The sequence below is a fragment of the Lissotriton helveticus genome, chromosome 3_1 (assembly GCF_964261635.1).
Source record: "Lissotriton helveticus chromosome 3_1, aLisHel1.1, whole genome shotgun sequence".
NCBI classification, from domain to species: Eukaryota; Metazoa; Chordata; class Amphibia; order Caudata; family Salamandridae; genus Lissotriton; species Lissotriton helveticus.
The window spans coordinates 581,014,400-581,020,399 of record NC_136061.1 but is presented as its reverse complement, the minus strand read 5'-3'; the positions used below and the strand labels follow the sequence as shown (position 1 = coordinate 581,020,399).

The 6,000-nt window shown below is 49.1% G+C and overlaps 1 protein-coding gene across 1 annotated transcript in view; it reads left to right on the top strand.

The window, feature by feature from the left end:
- Positions 1–1,942: 1,942 nt before the first annotated feature.
- ITGB2 (integrin subunit beta 2) overlaps positions 1,943–6,000 on the top strand; it is a 222,086-nt gene continuing 218,028 nt past the window's right edge. Inside the window, exon 1 of the mRNA XM_078680550.1 lies at positions 1,943–2,073. The gene's annotated coding sequence lies outside the window, so the exon portion shown is untranslated. The remainder of the gene's footprint in view (positions 2,074–6,000) is intronic.

Sequence of the window (6,000 nt, the reverse complement as noted above, 5' to 3'; positions counted from 1 at the left end):
GACCTGGAGGTGTGGATGATGAAAAGCAATGGAGGAGTAGGATGGGTCACAGAGCAGTGGAGGAACAGGTGGGGGGTGAAAACAACTGAATGTGGGGAGGGGTGGCAGAACCAAAGATGAACTGATCGGGAGGCAAAAACAAAGGAAGCGCCGGGAGGAATGGGAGAGCAACGGATGAAGTGCATTCATACTAACAGTCCCGATTCAACTCCTGGGCCTGTATTACAGAGGTACCCAGGGGCACATCGAGTATTTAAACCTGCTTTGTATGCCCCCATGGCACGTGGTATACAGAAGGGCCGCAGACACTTGTGCGGCCCTTTCTGTAATACAGACAGCGCTGGCGCACATGTAGCTCCAGCGCTATCGAGAGAGGGTGTTCCCTCATTTGCACGGGTGTGTGGCCCCATGCCTATGAGAGAATCTCTTCGCCTCTGTGCCCGTGTAATATTATGGACGCAGGCGCCAATGCAAAGAAGCTGCCAGGAGTCAGATTGACAGTGCGCCATTAAAAGGTAGTGCACTGTCAGTGATGGAAGCACTCTGGAGGGAGCCAAGTGGGTGCTATGGACGCCCCCCTCCCCCCCCAGACATCTCCTTGCAGGCGGGTGTGATCACTCATTGCAACTGCCTGCAAGGAGATCTATCTCCCCTCTTAAAAGTGCAGGTGGATTTCCGTCTGCACAGTGAAACACAAAGCGGCTGCTTCACAGCCTGTCCGTATTTCAGTTAAATGTGCTGCCCTCCCACCCACATCAGGGCATCACTAGTTTGTGGCTGCCCTGAAGACAGCACATTTAACATAATAGGGCACACTCTCCATGTTTGCGCACGGCGCACCTGTTTGAAGGTGTGCCATGGCGCAAACAGGGTAAGTGTGTAGTAAAAGGTCCCTGATCTTTAAAGCCAAAATGGATTTAATTTAGCATTCTCCTGTTTGAAATTGTCTGTACCTCAATATAGGTCAATTAGGAAAATAAATTCCCGTTATTATGTTTTTGACATCTCTCTCTTTTCGCTTTCCAAATGTTGGCATGTATGGAAGTGTGCGAGAATATAAAAGAGAGGAAAAACACATGCACTTCCATCCACTGAGTGCTGAAAATAGTGAAAAGATTCAACAAATCCAGTTATAAACATTCTAAAACAGCTGTGCTCCAGGGAAGGAACGAACACCAAGAGGAAAGCAACCCACTTAATAAGAAGGAAATTAGATTGACAAGAAAGCTAACCAATGATTAACGACAAGTCAGGCTAACGACAGCCTTAGCTGAGAACATAGAACATAATAGGTCGTTCTGCAACAGATAGGTAAAGCTGTCTATAGGGTAGACCCAAAAATGTTGTTTCAACTATATCAGATATGTATAGGCTATGACACAGGTACACACGCGCGCGCTAACATCAGATTTGACGAGATATTTCTGGCACCAGCCCCCAGTGCAGCCGATTTTTGTTTTTTTGTAAACATATTTTATTGCGTCAGTTAGCACGTATAATGTAGAGCCCCTTCAATCAGAGGTCGTCTGCTATATTTTAAGCACTACACATTTGCATTGATCTTTTCTATGCACCCTTGCCGCTGTTGTAACATAAAGAAGAACAATTAAACATACCCCAATTAACTCCCCCCCCCCCCCCTTGCACTGTCGGGAAGCCGATTTTAAGCTTAGCTTTACCGACTGCTCCCCCAAGACGTGGGAGCCCCCCAGAGCGAGGACTCGTGTTCGCTCCAGCTGGGACTCCGTTGAGCAATAGCATTAGGAAACGGTGGTGGTTTCATCAGGGCGCACTTCTCTTCAAACTGGTTTCCCCTTTTGACTCTTCCTGTTTCTCTGGCATGTCGTTGCAGACAGCTCGAGGAGGAGACCCTACTTCCGAAGCAGCGCCCCCCAGGGACCCAGCCTCGTCGCAGCCATCCGTCCGGACCGTCCCGCTGAACTTGAAGAGTGAAGGTTTTGTAAGACTGCCCTGATGTGAAGCGCTGACGCTTCTGAGGAGCCTTTTCTCAGATCTTTTGTCAGTTGGTAGACGACCGAACTTCTATTCCAGCGACCCGAATTACTACAGCAGGTATGCTTTTTTCTCCTTTGTCGCAACATTTCTGCCTTGAGGTGTTGTGGTGTTTTACAGAATGCTTTATTTCTGTTTCCTCCAGCTGCAAGACATTTAGTTACGCGCCAACGTGCCTTCTTGCTGCTGTTGCGCGGCGCTAGAAGGGCAGGTTACCTGCAGCCATCCGTGTCTCTGCTGCGAAGGGTGGGACACAGGGCATATCAATGGCTCCGAGTGTATCTGTGTTATTCCTCCCCCTAAACCGGTCCATTTTCAAAAACCCAGGGTTCTCCTGAGTAATCGAAGCAAACATTTTATTCAAATTTGTTTCACTTTTCGACCTAAGGAGGCAAGCACTTGTAAACGCGAGGATGGACGGATTCATTGCTTTGTTGACAACAGTTTACATTTTAACATATCGAAAAGAGTTAAAGTTCACGCATGGACAACAAATAAACCAAGCAATTGAACACGGAAATGAACAGACGGGCTCGGATTTGTTATATCACTCTAGAAAGGTTTCAATATATTTGTTTAGTTTCCTTTTCAAATATACTTCGGCCAGTGGGAAGCTCATTTTCTATTTGGGTGAGTTCCCAGTTTTCAATTAAGTTTGACATGGTTGCGAAATCTCGTCTCTGCAAATTTATCAAGTATTCAGTACAGTAAAACAATTTTAACTAGATATAGTACAGTGCGTGTTAGAGAAACAGCAGTAATGCAAGTTTACCTCACACACTTAACACACAGTGTGCAGGGTTGGATTGGGATTGAAAATCGGCCCGGGCACGCCCCCGAAAAATCGGCCCACATTTGCATAATCACTCCTCAAATCATTGCCTCGGCGTAATCTTATCAAAAAACCTTTATAAATTAACAAATGCACGCGATCGTTTACTCTGGTGAAACAAGTGAGGCCACTTCTACTCAGGTCCCCTGCCCCGCTCAGTTTGTGCACACATTAATGGGCCGGCAAGCAAGACAAAGGGAAAACGGAGGTAATGAGCGCCCAACTGCACCCAGAAAGGCCACTCAGACACCCACTGGGCCACTGGCTGTATTCGTACAATAGAGACAGCGCCCAAATTGCGCCCATACTGCTAAAAAAAGCAGCCCACAGCAGAACTCGTACACCGGCCCCTCGGGTATTGCCCGAATGCCCGCGTTACCAATTCGACGCAGACAGTGTGCAAGCAGCAGTGGTGAAAGCATCTTTCACACATACAAACATGTGTAGCAAAAATACGGCATTTACCACCTGCTCTGAGCACAGACGTCATTTGGGGGTTGCAAGGGGTCGCATCTGTGACCCCCTGGCATGTCCCTGGCAGTGCATGGCAGTACCTTTGAAATTCCTGGCCTCCGAGGTAGCAACATCCGTGCCAGGAACACAAGAGCCGCTCTGCTAATCTTGTGTTCTGAATATATTTTATTTTAGTAATACCGAATAATAACCCACTGCTCACTGTTATTATAATAAACAAATGGGAGCACCAGAAGCAAAAGTAAGTAAAAAACTGCTTTTAAATGTATGTTGTGTGTGTGCTTGCTCACAAGGGTGTGTTTGTTTAAGTGTGTATACATGAGACTGTATGTGTGGGTGAGAGTGAGTGAGTGTCAGGAAGTTAGTGAGATTGAGGAGACTAAATGTCAGAAAGTGACTATAAGTGAATCAGAGTGCGTGAGAATGAGTGGGAGTAAGAGTAACTGCAAGTGAGATAGAGTGGATGAGTGAGAATGAATAAGAATGACATGAGGGAGTGTTAGAGTGTGAGAGAGAATAAGGAAGAGTGACAGTAAGTGAGACTCAGAGTGATAACATTTGAATGAATGAGAGTGAGAGTAAATCCTGCTAGTGTGTGTGAGTGAATAAGTAAGAGTGAGTCAGTAAGAATGTGTTAGAGCGGGGGCGGAGCCAAGATGGCGATCGGAACAGTCGCATGAACGCTTCGCTCTGAGGTCCCTTCCTCCCCGCACGCCTATCCTGTTGATAATCCTGAGTGAGGCTTTTTGATCTACGTTGTTAGAGAGAAGCGCTCACATACCATCTATTTTTGGGGCTCCACCGTGCAGTAGATCCGAAGAGCTGCCCTCGTCTGCTTGCCGGCCTTCGTGGCGCTGACGCGGGGCCTCGAGTGCAGAGGTTGCCCGGCAGTGTTCGTAGTGTTGGCGGCCCTGGTTTGGATGAGAAACCGGTCAGTGGGAGCCTGAGAGCCACGAGCCAGGAGAGTTGGTGCTGACCCACTCCCAATAGTGGGTTGCCCCGTATGCCCGAGATGTCGACGAGCCGGAGAGAAGCCGTGTCGCCCGGTTCCCCTTGGGTGTGACGCCCGCCCATGTTAATAGTCCCGTCTGGGAACCGGCGGTTGGCTCCCGGAGAGCTGCCGGGAGCGCACCCGGCCTTTCGGTGACTCTCCTTTCCGCACCAGGCGTCGACTGCCGACGATCAGCCGTGAGACCTGTTGCCTCTGGAGGTCGGACTGGACTCGGAGGTGGAGGGGAAGTGGCGGAGAACGAAGTGGCTAAGATGGCGGATGGCGCCTTGGAGTGCACCCCTCCTGGGGACGGAGACACCGCTGAATTTGAGACCCCCGGACTTCGGCTACATGGTGAGACGCTTACGCGTAGTCACGTGCTGGTTGCACTGGTTGCCCTGCGGATTGCTCTGCTCCAGAACTCCCGGGACTTGGAGGTACGGATCGCTGCCATTGCTGATCCGCCATTTTGTGGTGTAGTGGCTTTCCCCCGAGTTGGTGCCGCTGAATCTCCTTCGGTCGCTGTGCCAGGTACCCCGGATGAATCTACAGTTTTGAGGGTGCGAATGGATCTGGCTCCTGTGCTGCGGTGCTTCCCGCATCCTGTGCTCTCCTTTCCGTGCTTGGCAGACCTGTTTTTGGACTTGGACTTGTTGGTGGTCGGGGTATTGTTGCATTCTGGCCGCCGCCGTGCATCGTCGGTTGTTTCTTGGTGGCTGGGACGATGTTGTGCGGCGGCACTGCCTGCTCCGCCTGGAAGGATTGAACTTTTTGTATCGACCTGTCTCCTGACTGCAAGGCTGTTTAGCAGTTCTACTATTCACAGAAGTGGCCAGGGGTGACCTCGCTTGGGTCTTGGAGGGACTTCTTGCTGGTTAATGGTGATTCAAGGACACGTCTTGTGGGGCTGTTACTGGTTGTGGTTTGTGCGCTCGCTGATCTTTGTACTTTCTATGGCCTCTGTCTCTACGATTTTAGTTGCGGGGGTGGGGGGACCGGGTATTTGAATCGCCGGCTCCTCTCCTCGTTCTTTTTCTTTATTGTCTTCTTCTTTCTCTCTTTATTTCCTTTCTTTAGGGTGACTCTGGGGCGACAGGCACGCTGTTAGTGGGGTAGGCCATAGCCATTACGGTGATGTAGGGTGGCGGGTGTTGGAGGGGTTTTGTTATTTTAGTTTGTTTTGTTCTATGGTCCTTTTCTTTCTTTCTTCCCAAGGGGGTTGGCTATATCTTCTTCTTACATCCTTTTTCTGTTAGGCATCTGCACTTGTCTCTTCTTTCTGTCTTGTACGGGTGGGTTTTCCACACGATGTTCTTGCTAAATTGCTAGCCATTGTTTGACCTTTACTCCTGGCCTGCCTTTGGCGGGCGTAGGGTGTTTTCGGCCTTATTGCTTATCATCGATTTCTGATTGCCTGGAGGGGTACACCTTGTTTATTGTGTAGTGTGATGCCTCTGTTGATATAGCCGCTGCCTCCTTCTCAATATTAATAAAAAAAAGAAACCTCTCCTATCCTTGTGCTTCGCTGTGCTGCGACCACGTACTATGACTATACCGTGATTCCTCCTTTTATCGTACACATTTACAATGCTCCTGTCTTTATCTCCTGATTTTGCGGCCGGCCCCTGTGGTTGTAGGCCTGCGCCTGTATTGCTCTGTTTGACTTAATAAAGGTTTAAAAAAAAAAAAA